The sequence below is a fragment of the Cyprinus carpio genome, chromosome A17, assembly GCF_018340385.1.
Source record: "Cyprinus carpio isolate SPL01 chromosome A17, ASM1834038v1, whole genome shotgun sequence".
Lineage (NCBI taxonomy): Eukaryota > Metazoa > Chordata > Actinopteri > Cypriniformes > Cyprinidae > Cyprinus > Cyprinus carpio.
The window spans coordinates 23,164,791-23,183,864 of record NC_056588.1 but is presented as its reverse complement, the minus strand read 5'-3'; positions in this window follow the sequence as shown (position 1 = coordinate 23,183,864).

Genomic DNA, 19,074 nt, shown 5'->3' with positions numbered 1-19,074 from the left:
AATTAACCAAAATTGACTTTAAAATTTAAATAAAACAGTTAGGCCTAAGCATAAAAAAAACGATCACCAAAAAAATAAAATACACTGCAACCAATTCTGGCCATAAAGGGCGGCACAGGGGCTTAAATTGAGCTAAAACATTAGCCTAAGGGTATGGAGATACAAAAATTGAGCGTGTTGCTGTTTTGAGTCCTGGATTTGAAGCACATTGCTAAAAAAAGTAGCTCGAAGTTTTTAGCACAATCTGCAGGCTTATCTGGACTTTAAATACGGGCTGGTGATTTAGCAACCAACTTGATTTTTATTTCTGAAGCTGGTTTTTCACTGTTGACCGCTAAATATAGCCCGAACCTATTCCCCTAGTATGAAGTAACCCTTGGATATTGTCTACCTTGACTTCAAACTGCTTAATGGTTATGAGATGGGGGTCTGTTTTACAGTTAGACTTTAATCTTCTAGGGTAGCATATCTACAATGTGTTGATGTCCGTAAGGGCCATTTTATTGATTTAATGTTAAACAAGTACAAAAAAATATTTAAAAAAAAACAATTCCTAAATTGTAAATTGGGAATGCCAGTGTAAAATAACCTGGAAGGGGGGAACTGGTGTTGGTGTGTGAATATGCCATAGCTTTTTCTGCTGGGTTTATAAGTCATAAATTTTCCCATGGGCCAAGATTGTGTTCTGGTTGAAGCTGGAGGGCTGTCTAATGGTCTTTTTTTTTTTGGACGCGGGGCGGTGAGGGATGGACCATTTACAAGTAGTCCACGCCTGCTGTGATAAGGCATATGACAAAGATTTCTCCAAAAGTCTTGACTGGAAAAAGAAAAAAAAAATGATTCTAATTTCTTTGCCCAATGGTTTTTTGGAGATGACCAGGTATTGGATCCTGAATTATTAGGACTTCCTTGAAAATGTAATGGGGGGTCGTGTCTCCAGGGAATGTCACCACCACCCAGCTCGTTGACTGAAATTTTCGTTGTTTGGAGTCCCCATAGAGTCAAAGGTATGCATATAACCCTGAGGGGAAAAACTTTTTCCTATGCAGTGGTTTTACCAAAAAATGCGCGAAATGGACTTCTAGGGTTTTTCATCTTGCTTTGTTAAATAACCTGCGAGAAACAGTCTTCGGCCAACATCCAACTGTATAATGTTCTCAATTTGGGCATTGGCAAGAGTGAGTCCAGGTGGGGGTGTTAGGACAATTTTGGGCGAAAGGGGGACTAGGTAAAATCGGGTTACTCATATCTTGACAATCGCATGTGAAAAAAACACCACAATCGTTTTCGGCCAATTTATTTGAACTAGTGGGCAGCCTATCCAGGTTGAACTGAGGGAAAGTGGTGTTGGTCCAAGGGGGGGGAAAAGTGGAAGCCCTGGGGGGGGCTGAGGGGGGGAAACTCAGCATTGTCAATGGGATGTCCAAGTTAGGGACTTAGTGCTCTCGCGAGACTCCACATTACTAAACAACTCTTACCGATTTCTAAAAAGTAATGGGGACCCTGTGAAAAACATTTGAGTTTACCAATCCAGGGAAACAGCCAGAAACCCAGTTCTCCGTTCTTCTCTAGGAAGTTTGTTATTGAGCGGGGGGGGGGGGACAGTGGGGTTGCACAACACCCCCACACAGTCCTGAGAGATCGAACTTACTAGTCCAAGCTCTGATATGTTGCCAGACTTCAGTATTTAGCAAATTACTGGTATAATGTAGTATCCCTTTAATGAAAGCGGGCGGACTGTCTCGGTGCTGTTGAATGCCGGTTTCAGGAAAAAGAAAAGACCAGGATTTAAAAACAATGGTGTTTAAAAAAAATTCTTTACTTGGGGGGACGGGGGGCACTTACTTTTTTGTTCCCCACCAACAAAAACAAATATTGAGGTCATGTCTCAACACTTTGCTTCTCACACTTGGAAAAAGCTGTGCCCAGGTGTTCGTATTTTAACATTTATAAAAAAATCGTATCAAAGTAAAACAGTGTTTTCAAAAAAAAAAAATTTGTTTTTTCTGGATCGCGACATTACTTTTAAAAACAACAAACGGCCACCGGCCCCCAACCGGTTCTTTACTTCCAAGCAAAGGCAGCGCAGCGGTTTTTTCAAAGTTTGGAAAAAAGGTTTAACTTTTCTGAAAAAAAGAACAAAGGCTCCATAAGGTCAAGCACCTTTTTCACAGCTGACAACAACAAAAACAAAGTAAGTGGTTAGGACCAGTCGAGTTTTTCTCCATAACAGAACAAGGTAAAACAAAGGAAAGGAGTAAAAAAATGTAAATGTTAGAAGGGTGCAGTAGGGATAGAGGACTTACAGTAGTAAACTAGTTTAGGGGGACTTTGGTGTTTTATGTCAATATAAACATATGCCAAAAACCTTATCCTTCAGCCTGTTAAAATTGTTTTTTTAATTAAAAAAAAAAAAAACCGGTGACCTTGCATCAAAAAACTTTTTCTTGTCAAAAAAAAGAGACATTTTTTTCAAAAAGGGTGGACACCAGAGCCCATAGTTTGGATGGCAAATTAGGAGCTCGCCCAGCTTCGAATACAATTTGCCCTTCCTCAGCTTGAGGGAGAAGAGCGGCCTTTCATGTATTCACGGTAACAAAAACCCGGAAAAAAAAGAGTGCGAGTTACGCTACAGGGCACACGGGGGTTTGTAACAGGGTGTTTAGGTTGTGTTTTCCCCCTACAGCAGGAGGACGGAGGGGAGGGGGTTGGGCCCTGAGGGAATTTTTGCAGCGTCTCCCGGGAAAAGAAGCTTTCACACCGAGGGAGCGGAGACATAGTGAGCTGGGGCCTTTCATAAATTTGTGAAAATTGGCCTAAAGTTCCACCTGTTAAACACCATCAAGAAAACTTCATGTGCTTGAGGTTTCTATCGCGAGAACGTCTAGGAGTTGTTGTTCTGTGCCACTGTCATCGTTCTTAAGCTTTGCTTAGTTGTGAGACACTAATTTTTCTGCGTCAACAATTGTTGACGTTCGACATTGTGCTACAAGACGCAGTTGTGGAAGAGCAACTGAACTATGAGCCTGGGATGAAGGACATTCCACTGAAGTCAACTACTGGAACGCTCCTTATACTGAATGAAACACGTTTTCTGGTGTCCCTGGAATTATCAGCACGTTGTTCCGTGTTTTGCACACTGTAATAGCTTGCTTGTAATTTTGAGCAAAATCGGTTGTCCTGACTGTATAAAGGTCACATATATATACACAAAGAGTGTGGACTTGACTTTGGCGTTCGACCTCACATTCATAACCCACATTCATCAGCTGAGATGCTGTTTTGAACAGATGGGACTGGCTACTATTTTGATTGTTAATACAAGTGGACAACATTCATGATATAATTCGTAATCCGATTTAAATTTCGTAGATAGAAATGAGTATACTTTGTGTATTCTGAAGTCACAGAAACTTATGCATAGAGTTGTATATCAAATCATAAGAACTGGTTCATGCTATAGATTCTAAAAAAATTATGAATCCGATAAACAGATTTAAAGCACTGACATTAAATCTTGAATACAAAACCAGAACTCAACAGGAATGTTCATAAGTTTGTTAGGGTAATGCGAAGCAAGATATGGGGGCTTGAAGTGGTGAGGACCGGAAGGAAGGAAAAAGAGAAAAAACGAATCCCCACGTCATTTCCATATAATGCGTAGGGGATGTGGTGAAACTCTGCCTTCCTGGGAGACCCGCAGCGCAACTGACCTTGTTCAGGAGTTTCGAGCTTCCACAAATACTGTCCTAATTAAAATCTCTCAGTACGCCTTTCATAGTAGAATAATCAAAACTGCTAATTTCCTGTGCGAATTAGTAATACCACAATTTGCTGCTAAGCAACTATTTCTTCCATATTTACTGCCGTTCAGCAACACTTCGAATAAACGCTCTTTATAAAGATGAGTTTTCTAGCGTGTGCCTATTGAATTAGGTGCTCTTCAAGAGGGTTGAACGCAAAACTCTTGAACAGGGCTTTGCAGCATCTCCATGACTGCACACGGTATTCCCACCCCCGTGATTATGTGAATGGATTCCGTTGTCTGATTGAATCTGAATGCTTTTTGGTGGATTGACTGGATCTAAGGTGATTATACTGACCCCCCCGCCCCCCCCCAAAAAAGAATAACAATAAATATAAAAAAATAACATAAACACAGGGAGCTAAAGAGAAGTAAATGATTTTAGAAGTATAACCAACACACGTCCTGTAATGGGGGAAAAAAAAAAATGCTTGGGAAATGGTAACAACGAGGCATTTAAAGGTTCCCTAAGCGATTTCTGCCAAACGATGTTGATCTTTGAAAGCCCAAAACAAACCCGCCCATACCTCCACACAGAAATACAAACACAAAATATAAGAAGTAATTTTTTCACTCAAATGTCATCTATGTGAGTCACACTTGTTCAAAAAATGAGTGCTAGAGTATTTTTTTTTTCATCCACTACGAATGCGATAAGTACTTTGTGTTTCCTCTAATATGCCACATGTTCCCTATCATCCCACATTAAAACTCCACTGCAGATTTAAACCCACTTTTGGTTTCAATGGAATGTGCCAATTTTGTTGTGTTGTTATTGGTTTATTTGACTGTATTGGGAAAGTCAGTACTGTGGTACACAAAAAGCAAATTACATATTTATTTTTGGGTAGAATGTGTTACGTCAACTGAAAATTCACCATGTTCGCTTATTTTAATCTAAGTTAGTTCTATTAACGCACACGCCGCTTTTGTGCTTCAGCCTAACACTCACCCACCCAATATTTGTTTTGATACGCTCTCTATTCCTAGGCCACAAATTTCTTAAGGCCTGGGTCAATTTTTAGCAGTTCCCTGGCATGGAACACATTTGGGTAGAGCATAATCCCGCTGCTGACGCGGCTAAATTTTAAATTGTACTAGGACATCTACGATTCAACAGTACAATAAACCATTGTCCTGCAAAAGCCCATGTTAGCCACTTGAGAGTGTACAACCAAAACTGCGAAGTAAATGAAAAAAAATGTGCTCGGAAAACAGATATTTCAGCTGAGTTGGCGATGTCTAACTGGTACAAACATAATGATGAATTATAGTTTTTAAATGTAATATCTGCAAATAGAAAGTAACAGGTGAGTTGAATTGGCTAATTGTGGTTTCTTGAATTCATGCATGCAGCCAGATCAAAGGGCGTTGGGGGTGAAGACAAGAACCATAGCTCACTGTTCAAAACAAAACCAAAATCTGAGTTTCAAAACTCGTGACAATTCCCACACCAGTAGATGTATGCTGCCTTATTGATTTGTACACACCGCTGTTCGTCCTTCCCCTGTAATAACTAACCATCTCACACCACCTGATCCCCGTCAGATAGCCACATGTTTCTTATCCATATGTCTCTCTTATCCGTCCTCCCTCACATCAAGCACTGTGAATTGGAACGCAGGTTTACTCAACACTCCTGTCCAGGTACTGTCGGATAGTTCATTTGTTCGTCTACATCTACATTCACATTTAATACAATGACTTGTCCTGTAAGAGTGGCTTTGGCGAAAGCGTGCTAAATGAGTAAATGACATTTGAGCAATCGGACAACAACAGTATACAATTGTTCATGACAAGCATCTCAGGGTTTCGGTCGTTGAGCCAACTGAACACGTAGCGATGTGTTGGTTTGTTTTGAAAAGGTTGATATACGTATATATATATATATATGTAAATTATTAATCTAAATTCTTAGGCAATTATTGGTTCTGAGTGAGAAGAAAAACTCTCCATTGGAGAATTGAGCTACAGTGCTTGAGAAAAAAACTGTGATAAAATGGGAGGCTAGCATCTGTGTGTAACAAGAACTGGCTGGTTGTTCTGGTGAAAACCATCTGAGTTGGTAAAATCGATGTGGCCAAAAGTGAGCGTCAGCGGATATAAAGTCTAGTAGAAAACTTTTTATGGATGGCAGTGTATCACAGGACACATTTTTTTTTTTTTCATATTTCTATTGACATTTTAAAAAATGTATCACCTTGCCTCATGGTTTACGTCAAAAGCGGAATGAATAAATAGTAAAATTAAATTCCAATACTAAATCCATTTATTTTTTAAGCCCTGTTTGGGGGCAATCGGAGAGGAGCCGGCTGCCTCTCAACTGTGGATCGGGACACGGAAAAGCTAATAGTCCTAGGTTCTATTCCTTTCTGTAATTGGGATTTTGCAAAGGCTGTGTCACGATACGGGCGTTTGCCCAACACAAGCAGACCTAAAAAGCTGCAACAAAACGCTGTGGCCCAGAGAGCCTCTTGGAACAGCCGTTAGACACTCATCCTGAGTCGCTTCAGCCAGAGCGACACGACAGGCGAGGGTCAATGTAATGCAAGCGCTGTCATTAGCTCTGCCGAGGCGTGCACTAACATGGTTCTCGAGTTGGAAACGGGACCCAGTTTGGCCCCATAGAGCAAGAACCATGGAACATAGGGGGCCAAGATGGCTAATGTTCGATGGAGGAACACAGCTGAATTCAAGCATACTCTGTGAAACCAATCAAGCTTTTGTCTTCAGGTCACAACCTGTGTGGCTTACTGTATGCTACAAGCCATTTCTGCAGACTTTTGAGCTTTCTAATTTAAATGTGGCATAGTGCTAAACGCAGGAATCTTTATTAAACCCTTACTTAGGGTTCAATAGTTTCAGATGGCCGATGGATACCAGGTCTTAGTTAATCCAAACCTGCTTCAACTAAGCCCTCTAAAGGTGTCAGAAAGTAGTCTGTACTGGCGGTGGCCAATATGAGTTCTAGTTATTACTAAAAATGTACGTCGTTCAAATTTTGTGCTTCGTCCGATTTGAAATAGCAGCCAAGTTGTTTTTGAGCTCCATCCAAACCAAGGTACGAAATTCCAAGGCACCGTAAATTTATTAAAGGATAAAATCAAAAATCAGCAGGACGTTGGGCACACTTTTATTATATGATGTCCTTCTTCTCAAGTGATCGTATTTTATGGATTCAAAATTTCTCCAAAGTTTCATCCCATCAGCACTATTTAGTCCATCATCAGCTTTTGGAAGAACAGTTTCGCCAGGCAAATCTGTGAAGCCCGCGCCGGCGGCTTGCCACATGAAATATAATCTTTTATAAGGGATTGCAAAGCAAAAATCATTCTACGTAAGAATGAGGACATTTACATTCTATTGTGTGTTAAGAATGTAATATAAATTGTACTGCCGTCTTTGACAATGACTAACATCCAAGTGAATAGCACACCCCTTTTCGCCGTGAGACTTGTTGATTCAGTAAAGTGATACTTCTTGGGAGCAGCTACATGATAAGCGCTCCAGAAGCTGAGTCTCATGCAGATGCAGTACAGAAGCCAAAGAAACCGCGTCAAGGAAAAGGTGTGCTGACCTCCTTTAACGTCAGCAACATGGTTTCAGATTCTGGATGTAACTGAAAACAAACGCCACAAGAAAGGAGAAGAAAAGTCCTTTCTTGACAGTGTTTTTTTTTTTTGCTTGGACCTTTTGCCATGGCCTAGTTATGACTTCCCATTACTCCCTCGATTAGGTTCTCACAGCTCCATCCGCGTAGTCAAAAGCCAACACGACTTAGTTGACCACAGCAGAACCTCAACACTGGGTCTGCTGTACAGACATTTGGGAACGGCAGAATGTGCCAGTGGACTGTAGATGGGTGGTTAGCGCACACAGATGAGTGGACGCGGGTTTAGAGTAACATGGTTTGTTAGGGAATGCAGAGTGCTATCAGGGCGCTTAGATTCATCAAGTTAGCCATACGTAATAACTAATGGGCCACCAGGGATAAACTGAAACAAGTATCCGTTATGTAATAACCAAATCAATTCCAGATACACATAATAGAAATAGGCATTAATTTGCTTCTAGGTTGCTGGGACTGTGCGGGGCAGTTGAGGTCTGTGGCGAGCGCCCGTTTCGTTCGGTTGTTCCCTCTCCTTTGGTGTAGGGTCCTTTCCTAGTGTAGCTTGATTATCGCGGAGTTTTTTCCCCACCATCCCCTGTATTAAGTCCCAATCTGTGCAGTGCTTCCTCTGGCCGGGTCTGCGTGTTTCAACATGTGTTGTTGGCCCCCCTATGGAGGATTATCCCTGTTTTCATCATTAAGCGTGAAGTCTACTCCGTGTCTCCTACGTTACCATATAAGACATTATTGAGTGAATTGCCGGGATTCAGATAAGAAAAGTCTGTAAAAGTCAGGGCATAAACGCTGTGCACATATGCACCAGAATTTGTGGTAACACTTTTATAATCACTTTCAGCCATAAATCATTAACAAACATTATAGAATGCTTAACAATCATAATTACATATAATTCTCCATAGCTAAAAAGTGAGATAACAGCGTGTTAATCTTTACTAATGTACTTATGAAACCTTACCTAGATGAGAACAGATCATTATTTAAGTTAATTTTGAAATGCTTACAAATGTCCTATTTTAAACTTTCAATCATATGATAATGTACTTTTGAAACCATCTAAAATGATTTTAACCAGACATTTATACAAATAATTACAAGCTTACTTGTTAATGACGTTACTTTTCATAATGCTCTTTTTACATTTACAAATGCTTTGGGAAAGAAACATAAATCCATTGTATTAATCTCCCAGTCTGTAAATGTCACATATTTTGGTCTTCAATTACCTGTAATCACACTCAATAGCAGCAAAAGTGTTTTTGCATTAAACACGAGCTTGAAATTATTGGTGTAACATCTAGTTAAAATCATTTGGAAGATTTTCAAGAAGTGCGTGATCATAATAAAATTGACTGACCTTTGTAAGCATGATTTTGGACATGAACATAATGATTTTTAATCATTAGATAATGTTTAATAAGTACATTAGTAATCATTAAGCAAGCACATTATCTCATGTTTCTTAGCTATATGAAATATATGTTAACTAATGAATCTGCTAAACATTATATAATGTTTGTTAAAATGCACAATATGTAAGATTTCATAATAAAATATCCAAACAATACCTTCCCACAGTAGTTATATATTTCATAGCAGTGGTGTGCTCTTACGTTATCCCCAAAAAGTTCCCAAGCTGTGTTAAATTTTCAAACCTTTGTAATATAGGTGAGATGCCTATTCCAATGACGTAATATCCATGCTATCGGTTCCGTTGCTTGTAAAACTATTGGCAACACATTGGGACAAAAATGTGCTGTTGTTCAGGTTAAACAAAATCCACTACAGCTGTTGCAAATAAAAGGAATATGAAATGAAAAGTGAATGACTGCAGGCATTAAATTATAAATCTGCTCAATGTTGCACCAGCACCCCCCCCCCATTGATTTTACCCCCCCCCCCCCCTCGCCCTCCCCCCCTCTTTCTCTTTTTCTGCATTTTTACAAGTGCTTGCGCATTCTAACCAATCAAACCTAGTATCTATATAAATTAAATTGGGGTGAGAAAGACATCTCTCATCGTTCCACTATCCTTCATAGGCGGTCATCAAGCTTCGCCTTGTTATGTTAAATGTTGAAATGCGGACCACTAGCAGCGAAAAGTTATTGTGGCCTTTACATGGTTTATTAATTAAAGTTATTATAAAGTGTTACTGAAAGGGTTTCTCATATTGATTTTTCACCTGGTGTTACAGTTATTTTATGCTTTTACACTGGTTACCCATATGTGATTACGTATTGCACTATGTTGTGTTTAAGGGTTGCAATTTGAATGGTCTGTACATTAATGGATTAATGTCCTGGGCTGAAAATCACCGACGTTTTTTTTTCGTACAGTGTAACACCAGAATAAAATCATGTACAGGCAGTTCATTATCCCCAAAATGATCAGGTGTGCTGACCTAATCGAAGTTTAGGTTACAAAAGAAACACAACAACAACAAACTTCTAACCTTATTGGGGATGAACCCTCTTTAAAATGAAAAGGAAATACTAGAATCGCCCCCTAGGGTTACTATCCAGCACTTCTGTACATTCCCCGAATAGGTCGGAAGCGATTTATATCACTGTCACAACTAAATATATCAGATGCATGTTTAGATTCCCAGAGATTGTGGGACTATTGCTCCTCATGCTTTTTCCATGATTCACCCATGATGACATGAATTAAAGTCAAAAGGAATTTTCCACAGACTGCCAACTCATGGGTCAAAATGGCCTGAGACATGACCATAAAGTTGCTACTGTTATCCCTATCGTTGAAAAGTCCCACAGCAACAAGCTGCATGAAAGTCGCATGAAATGGAAAAGCATTGGTCATAGTGCCTGCCTGAACCGAACCCCGGAAATGTTTGTAAATACAAACTAGACTTATTAATATTTTCTTAAACGAATTAAGTGAGCATGTATTTGGCCTGTGTTGAGGGTTTGGGTGTGTGTGCTATGCAGCAGCTAGGTTGTTGTTGCTTATGATATTGTGGTCCATCTGTGGTCATGAAAAAAATGTTTGTGATTTTTTTTACCCTCAATTTATTGTCTGCCAAAAAGAAATCCTGACCTTACCAGTATGAAGACCAGAAAAGCAATAGAAATAAAGAGCACCAACCATAGTAATTGTTTCAGCAGCCTGTTCTTCATCCGAGCTATTGTGTTAGACATAGATTTCCATCAACATAAACATTGTCCAGTTTTTCCTGGTATCTTCTGAATGGTTGCTGTTATTCCAATCAGTAGTACAACATTTGAGTCACAGGATGATGAACACAGTAATATGTGTGAATAACACATTTTAATCATGGACAAATTTTCGGAATAGGAGTTAGCAATGATATGGATATTGACCAATGTAAGGTATTTGGTCTGGTGGCCTAGATCTGCTTCCATGCTGCTTGCTGCATCAAAGGAATTACATAATGCCCATGCAGATTCTAGACAGGTGGTGCAGGGGAGATGGGTAGGGTATTCAGAGGAAAAACCTTTATTCTAAGTGGCTGCAGAATCAGCAGAGGGCTAACCAGCTTGTGCCATGAAGAGAAATGATGTGATTGTTTTTGCAGATTTGTCATGTAAAGGATTAGAGTTTTTCATGACTGAACTAGATATTTTAGCCTAAAGATGTGGTTACATGTGCATGTTGTTCTGCACGTGAACACAGAACCCTGCAATTATCCTGCAACTTAAACACACAATTATGGCATGTATAGTACTATAGTGTGGGACGCATAAACCGTGATGTAGTACTTGAAAAATTGATTTGATAATCATCGTCTATGCCGTAATCTCCAGAATGACAAAATATTCCCTATCTTGGGATTCGAAAGTACACTAATTACTGTCTGTACTAGCGTGATGCACTCTGCTTTATTTTATGAGTGTAGAAGAAAAAAGCAGTAGGTGAAACGATCAAAGTTAACCGCTTTCCTTTGAAACAGATGAAAGAGATGAGGAAGTGCACAGAGGAAGAGACCATTTGTGGCAAATGCTTTAAAGGATTTTTTTTTTTTTTTTCAGTTTAGGCTGAAGATGGAGGAAAAACAGCCCACATAAAACACTCGGCTCTAATTGAGAGCATATGTATTTGACGGAAACACCATGAAAACACGAGATTCCCTTAGGGGCTTCACAGCTGCTAGAAAAAGCCACAACCTGAGGATGTTGCTAGAGTTTCTGATGAAAACGGTATGATAAATGTTAATTGTGAAGATGGTTGAATTAGGCTAAACTGCCAGGACCAGACAGCTGTGTATTAGGCTTCCTATGAACTCCTGTTGCTTTGTTATAGGCTGGTTATAAAAAGACTTTTTCATTGACTGATTTGCTCTTAAACCCTGTCCTTGAATAAAGACAGGCTGTTATTCTAGAGCTGGAACTTTCATATTGGGAAAAGAAAAAATGCAAAAAGAGGTAAGTAAAATGGAAATTATGGTTAAGAAACACCCGTGGTGGATTGGATGCAACTTTTCACCATAACTGGTTAAAAATTTGGCTTGAAAACATTTGCTCCTGTGGTGAACAAACAGCATCAAAGAGTTAAAATGAAGTGAAAGCTGCATTAAAACAGTGTCTATAAGGCAGTATAATATCAAAAACTGAGGGTTATATAATTCAACATTCATTTTATTCAATCTTCTCTGTTCCTTTGATAAAAAATCTTGATATCCACTGAAATAGACGAGCAGTCAGAACAAGTGTGTTTTACGGAGACCCTCTCCTCTTATCAGATATCAAATATCCTTTAATGTGGCAAGTAAATTCAGAGCACAAATGGTGATTTCTTACAATGATTTCTTGTATAATTCCAATGTAGCAGAACAAAATATATCTTACTGAACATCCTTTGGCATTCGCAGGAACATCTGATCTCCTCTATACTTTTTGTTTCTTTGGAAATACACGCCTCCACTGCTGTATAACTGGTCACCTAAAGTGCTTTATTATTTGACTGTAAAAAAGAGGTAACCTCAACTGTTACCGTGAAGAGCTATTAGGTCCTGATTTCACCCATAAAGAATAGCTATGGCCAAAATAAATTTATGTATTTAGGTAAACACCAGTTTATCTTGTTTGTTTAAAAAAAGCTAGACTTTTTGCTGTTTCTTAGAATTTAATTCCATTTCAATTCACAATTCTGCCATCCCGTTTTTAGGAATGAATGTAATTTTTTAATATAGTTTATTAATAAGAGAACAGATGACAATAGCACTTAACACATTTTCAGTAGTTTTATTGAAAAAAGCCTCTTCTGATTCAGAATAAATAAGAACAAAAGGCTGGGAATTCACAATGTGCAATTCAGACATGAAAAAAACTCTTCTATGTCCATAGACTTGCAACAAATTCCAACTGCATTTCAACTGATATCAGTGGAAAAACAACTATATTCTGATTGTAAACGTCCTTACTAAATATACAACACAGGCATGCAATTCTTCTTTTTGGTGTGAGTTGGTATACCAACAGATAATATTCGGTTTCAGGATACAAAACAAAGCCAGGTCTAAGAACTAAGAGTCCATTCCTTGAGAGAGAAAGAACAACACAATGCAACTGCAGCAAGCTCGTTTACACTTTGGCAAACTTTCAAATGTGCAGCAAATAAGTTCGTAGTGTTTATAGGACCATAGTTGCTAAACATGAGTTTCTTACAAATACAAAATGCAGTTATGTTACAAGCAAAGACACACTGTGGAAACCATCGGCAAGCACACAGGTTTCTTACGAGCCTCTCCACTTGACTGTGTTAAATGTGCATGTGAACGAGGCTAGATCTGGACTTAAATGCAGTTTTACAGTACACGAGATACACTTTCACTCTATATTTCTATACTTTTAGCTTCCTTTCTTGATAGCGCATCTTTTTCCACGCTGGTTTCGTAAACCTGGTGCTGGGTCTCGATATCTTCCGACGGCTGGGCTGGTATGGGCACTACGTAGGTTTCAAGTTCTGGCTGTAAGGGGCCTGCTTGGAAATATTATTTGGCCAGCTGAGCATGTGTTTTTGGATTCCAACATGTCATTTCAACTCTTCATTCATACATAGTGTTAATAAAAAATATATGGCAGAGCACTATATTAACCAAAAACTATTCCCCTCCCCCCAAACTATCACTAATCTAACGTACACGTAAATAAAAAATTGCATTGTGAAAACTTGCTGTGAGGTATCATACAATTATATAAATCACAATATAAAAAAACTGAAAGAAAACCGTATCACATCTGCAAACATACCGAAAACTTCACGGTTGCATATGCTAATAGCACACCACTGCATTTTTTTAACCTGAGCGTTGCCTACATGTATCATCAAATATGAAAACCACAAATTAAAACATAAATGTCAGCAAGAAGCAAGTTATCAGAGCACGCTTGATGACCCTGCTGTTAACATGTTAACTTTAGCCCACTGTGTCATCGAATAACATTTACAGGCAAAATTAGTTAATTTACAGTCATCTCACCCTCATAAAGAGCTACCACTGTTGAATACTTTTAACATAAACGCATCATTGTTAGTAGTTTCACATGCGTTCTCAGCAAAACGAAGCTCTTTCTTGCTGCTCTAAATGCAAACAGGCCACGGGTATAAAACTGGCTACCAGTAGATATAGTAGCGCTCAGCTGGTGTTAGTGGCAGTCCGTCCTTTCTTTGGTTTTGGTTGTTTTTTTTTAAGAGTTGGCAAATCATTCAGCAATCATATCCATGGTGGTTATCCTTATTAGCTCAGAGCGAGTGCTAATCTCGCTGACACGGGATGTGTAAGGGATCAGGCAGTCTAGATAGCAAACTATGCATAACCTGAAAATGGTTTAAAGATTGTGTTAGTTCATTTCAGTGGCAAAACCCGCTACCTTCAAAGTATAACATCAGTTCTTCATCGATTAGCTATAATATTAAGCAAAGACACAGTAATCATATGATAAGCCGCTTACTCTCGAGTTCTGTTCCAAACCCCTCTGAGCTGCCCAGCTAGACGGCATTATACTGCCTTCTAAAAGACCTTGATTTGTCATAATCTCACCTCAACACATTGCATTAATAGATATGCTCTTCTTCATTCTGTCATTTCATCTGAATATCAAACATTTCAGGTCACAACGGTAACAAAAAATTTAGGTTTAACTGATCTAATTTTTTTGCCAATGTGTCTATATAATCCGTGTTATATTGTATATGGTTGTTTGGACACATTAAAGTTATTAGGTATATGTAGCAAAGACAATACATTTTCCTTTTCAATTCTATCAGTGAGAACAAAGCTTTCAAATTCGGTCAATCTTATAATGAAATTAATAAAATAAATGTCAAATGCTCTTATATTACATTACATGTTTACTTTAAAGAGAAAAATAAGGTGGATTTGTTGTTTTCAAATTATTTGAGGCTTCTGTTTCATTTAGAATGTTGCCTTAGAAGCTCAACCCACCTCAACGAGTCAGCTCACTAGGTTTTGGGAAAGAGCTCAAGACTACTTTTCAATCAACCGTACTGTGCTCACCTGTGTAACCCTGTCCATTGTAAGGGATTCCTACACATTGATATGAGTCACAGTACCCTGGAGGTCCAGGTGGTCCTCCGTTTCCGGGTCCACCCTGCCGCCCTGGGGGGCCACGGGGCCCCGCTGAGCCTGAGGGACCAGGGGGTCCGTATGAGACTGCCCATGTTGGCCCCTGGAAAAAGCAGACAGAATGAGGTAAAGAAAGTGCCCTTTATTTCGCCTCTAGGTTTTCACTGGATGTGAATGGGGAAAAGTGATTTCGAGCACTGTAATTTAAATATTTTGACTTCTTAATTAAAAGGAAGAAGGGGTAAATCTCCCCCACCCCAACCCTTTTCTGTCTAGACGAGTATAAACCAAACTGGAATGCTGTCCCTCGACTCTCGCTCCCATGAACTCTGAAGTCACACATGTGTTTTGCCAATAAAGCCCTCCGCAGAAAACACAAGTCAAACTACAAACAGTGAGTCCCCGCAAGCTTCCTCCTACTGTACATATACAATCGCTGTGTATTTCATTCATGGAGACTCTTTGGCATTTTGTTTCACCAGGGAGATGTTTCCATTTCTTAAAAGTTTTCTAGCTCCTGGAAAGGTGTGGTTTTACATTAGCAGACTGGATAGTAATTAAATGCGTCCACTGGAGAAAGTGCAGAATTGTGTTTGTTATAGTTACCATGGAGTGAAATCATTCATTCAGAGCCTTTGTGTTGCTCTGGGATGATGTATCAGGAGTGACTGCGTTCAGAATTGCTAAGCATGTCTGTTACAAATTCTCGCCAATTAATAACTGGATTACTGCGGCTTTGTGATCATGGCTCAGCATGGAAACTACCCACTTTTGGCCAGCTTTGCGCTTCTGATAATGGAAGTGCCGTGTTGACTGGCAAAAAACAGAATTGTTTCCAGTGTTTGTGTTTCAGGAGCCTGGGTGCAGATTATTACTGTTACAACATCTGTGACATCTTCTGCATTGGCCCCTAACAGGCAAGGGGATTAAAAAGACCATTCTAGTTATGAATATTCAGAAATATTATCAATTTAAGTGCTCTGCCAGGTGAGAACAAAGCTTGAACTGAACTGCCGCTAAATATAACACTATTGTCTTCTGTTCTTATTGAATAAACTACCCATACGATTTCTGGAGTCATTTCATGAGGTCATTTTGCAGATTTTTAACTGAACCTAAAGATCATTTGGACTGTTTGATTACGGTAGAGACTAGCAGGAAAATAAGCGTGCTGACTGACCTAACAGTGGCTCTGCTGCTCATATTTGCGTGTTACAGTATATGGTTTCTGTCCACGTCGACTGAAGAACGCAGATGTTCCAGATAATGGAACTAAATATGAACATTATTTAGAATAAAATATATTGGCTTACTTCTATTTTCTCATTTTTATTTTTTTGTACTTAAGGGGGGGGGTGATGTTTGGATTATTTTTGTATTCCAAAAAAATATGGTTTACAATATATTTTGACAAGTTTCGTATTTTTTTAGGGTACTCTTTTTTTTCCTATAGTTTTTCTGTCCAAGATACTAGAAAAGGTAGTATCCTCCTCACAATTATATTCCTTCTTAGAGAAAATGGCATCTGTGAGGATTTCAAGTCAGGATTTAGACCGTATCATAGTACTGAGACTGCTCTCCTTAGAGTTACAATGACCTTGCTCTTATCATCTGATCGTGGTTGTTATCTTCTATTAGTGCTATTGGATCTTAGTGCTGCGTTCGACACTATTGACCACACTATCTTTTGCATAGACCTAGAACACTTTGTTGGCATTAATGGAAGTGCATTAGCATGGTTTTAAATCGTACGTATATGACCGCCAATCAATTCGTTGCAGTGAATGAAAGAGGTGCATATATCGATCACAAGTGCAGTATGGTAGTAACCGCAAGGCTCAGTACGAGTGGCCGTTACTCTTCACGCTTTTCATGTTACCCTTGGGAAATACATAGGAAACACCGGTGTTAGCTTTCACTGTTATGCTGATGATACGCAGCTCTATATTTCTTCGCGGTCCGGCGAAACATACCCATTTGAAAAAACTAACGGATGCATAGTTGATATAAAAAACTGGATTGACGAGTAATTTCTTACTGCTAAATTCTGAAAAAACAGAGGATGTTAATTATAGGGCCTAAAAAACCTGCATGTAATAACCTAGAACGCTGTCTAAGACTTGATGGCTGCTCTATCAATTCTTCGCCATCAGTTAGGAACCTAGGTGTGCTATTTGATAGCAACCTTTCCTTAGAAAGCCACGTTTCTAGCATTTGTACAACTGCATTTTTCCATATCAAAAATATATCTAAATTACAGCCTATGCTCTCAATGTCAAAAATGCAGAAATGTTAATCCATGCGTTTATGACCTTAAGATTTAGATTATTGTAATGCTTTATTGGGTGGTTGTTCTGCACGCTTAATAAACAAACACCGTTAGCCTGGTCCAAAACCACCACTGGTCCAAAATGCAGCAGCTAGAGTTCTTACTAGAACCAGGAACTATTACCATATTAGCTCGGTTCTGTCAACACTGCAATGGGCTCTTATCAAACATCGTATAGATTTAAAATTCTTGCTTATTACTTATAAAGCCCTGAATGGTTTAGCACCTCAGTATTTGACCGAGCTTTTGTTACATTATAGTCCTCCACGTTCTGCTGCGTTCTCAAAACTCTGGAAATTTGATAATACCTAGAATATCAAAGTCAACTGCGGGCGGCAGATCCTTTTCCTATTTAACGCCCAAACTCTGGAATAACCTACCTAACATTGTTCAGGAGGCAGACACACTCTTGCAGTTTAAATCTAGATTAACAGAGCCATCTCTTTAACCTGGCTTACACATACTGTAACACACTAATACACTTCTAATATCCAAATCCGTTAAACGGATTTTTAGGCTGCATTAATTAGGTAAACCGGAACCGAGAAATTCACTTCCCATAACACCCGATGTACTTGCTACATCGTTAGAAGAATGGCATCTACGCTAATATAGTCTGTTTCTCTCTTATTCCGAGGTCACCATAGCCACCAGATCCAGTCTGTATCCAGGTCAGATGGTCACTGCAGTCACCCGGATCCAGTACGTATCCAGACCAGATGGTGGACTGAGCACCTAGAGAGGACCTCTCTTACAGCCTTGAATGTCAACGCAGACCAGGACAACTAGATGAACCCCAGATACAGATCCCCTGTAAAGACCTTGTCTCAGATGACCACCGGGGACAAGACCACAGGAACCAGTTGAGTCCTCTGCACAATGTGATTTTGCTGCAGCCTGGAATTGACACTGCTGGTTTCATCTGGCCAGAGAAGAACTGCCCCCCGACTGAGTCTGGTTTCTCCCAAGGTTTTTTCTCCATTCTGTCACCCAATGGAGTTTTGGTTCCTTGCCACTGTCACCTCTGGCTTGCTTAGTTGGGGAAACTTCATTTTCAGCGATATCGTTGACTTGATTGCAAATGATTGCAAAGATACTATTTAAACTGACTGAGCTGATGATGACATCACTGAATTCAATGCTGAACTGCCTTTAACTGAAAAATGAGTGTTTACTATTGTGTCATTTTGCATTATTGTCATTATTTTCCTTATTAATGTTGTTCAGTTGCTTTGACACCCTCCTGTATTGTTAAAGCGCTATATAAATAAAGGTGACTTGACTTGACTAAGATTAATCAAAACTGAGGAATACAATTACTTGTATGCTTGGAATCCACTTCTGCTTCCTGTCTGATGATACTCAGCGCTATATTTTCTTCATGGCCCGACAAAACACCAATACCAATTCACCATACCAATTCTCAAAAACTAACAGAATGCACAAGTTGATATAAATAAAAAATAATAATAAATTAAATTAAATTAATAAAAAAATTGGATGACTAGTCATTTCCTACTGCTAAATTCTGAAAAAAACAGAAGTGTTAATTATTGGACCAAAAACCTCTGCATGTAATAACCTAAAACACTGTCTAACACTTGATGGCTGCTCTGTTAATTCCTCGTCATCAGTTAAGAACCTAGGTGTGCTATTTGATAGCAATCTTTATTACCTCTTCCCAGCTGTCACAACATGGTTTGATGAGGGTTAGCACTCATTTGAGCCAACCTATCCAAACAATC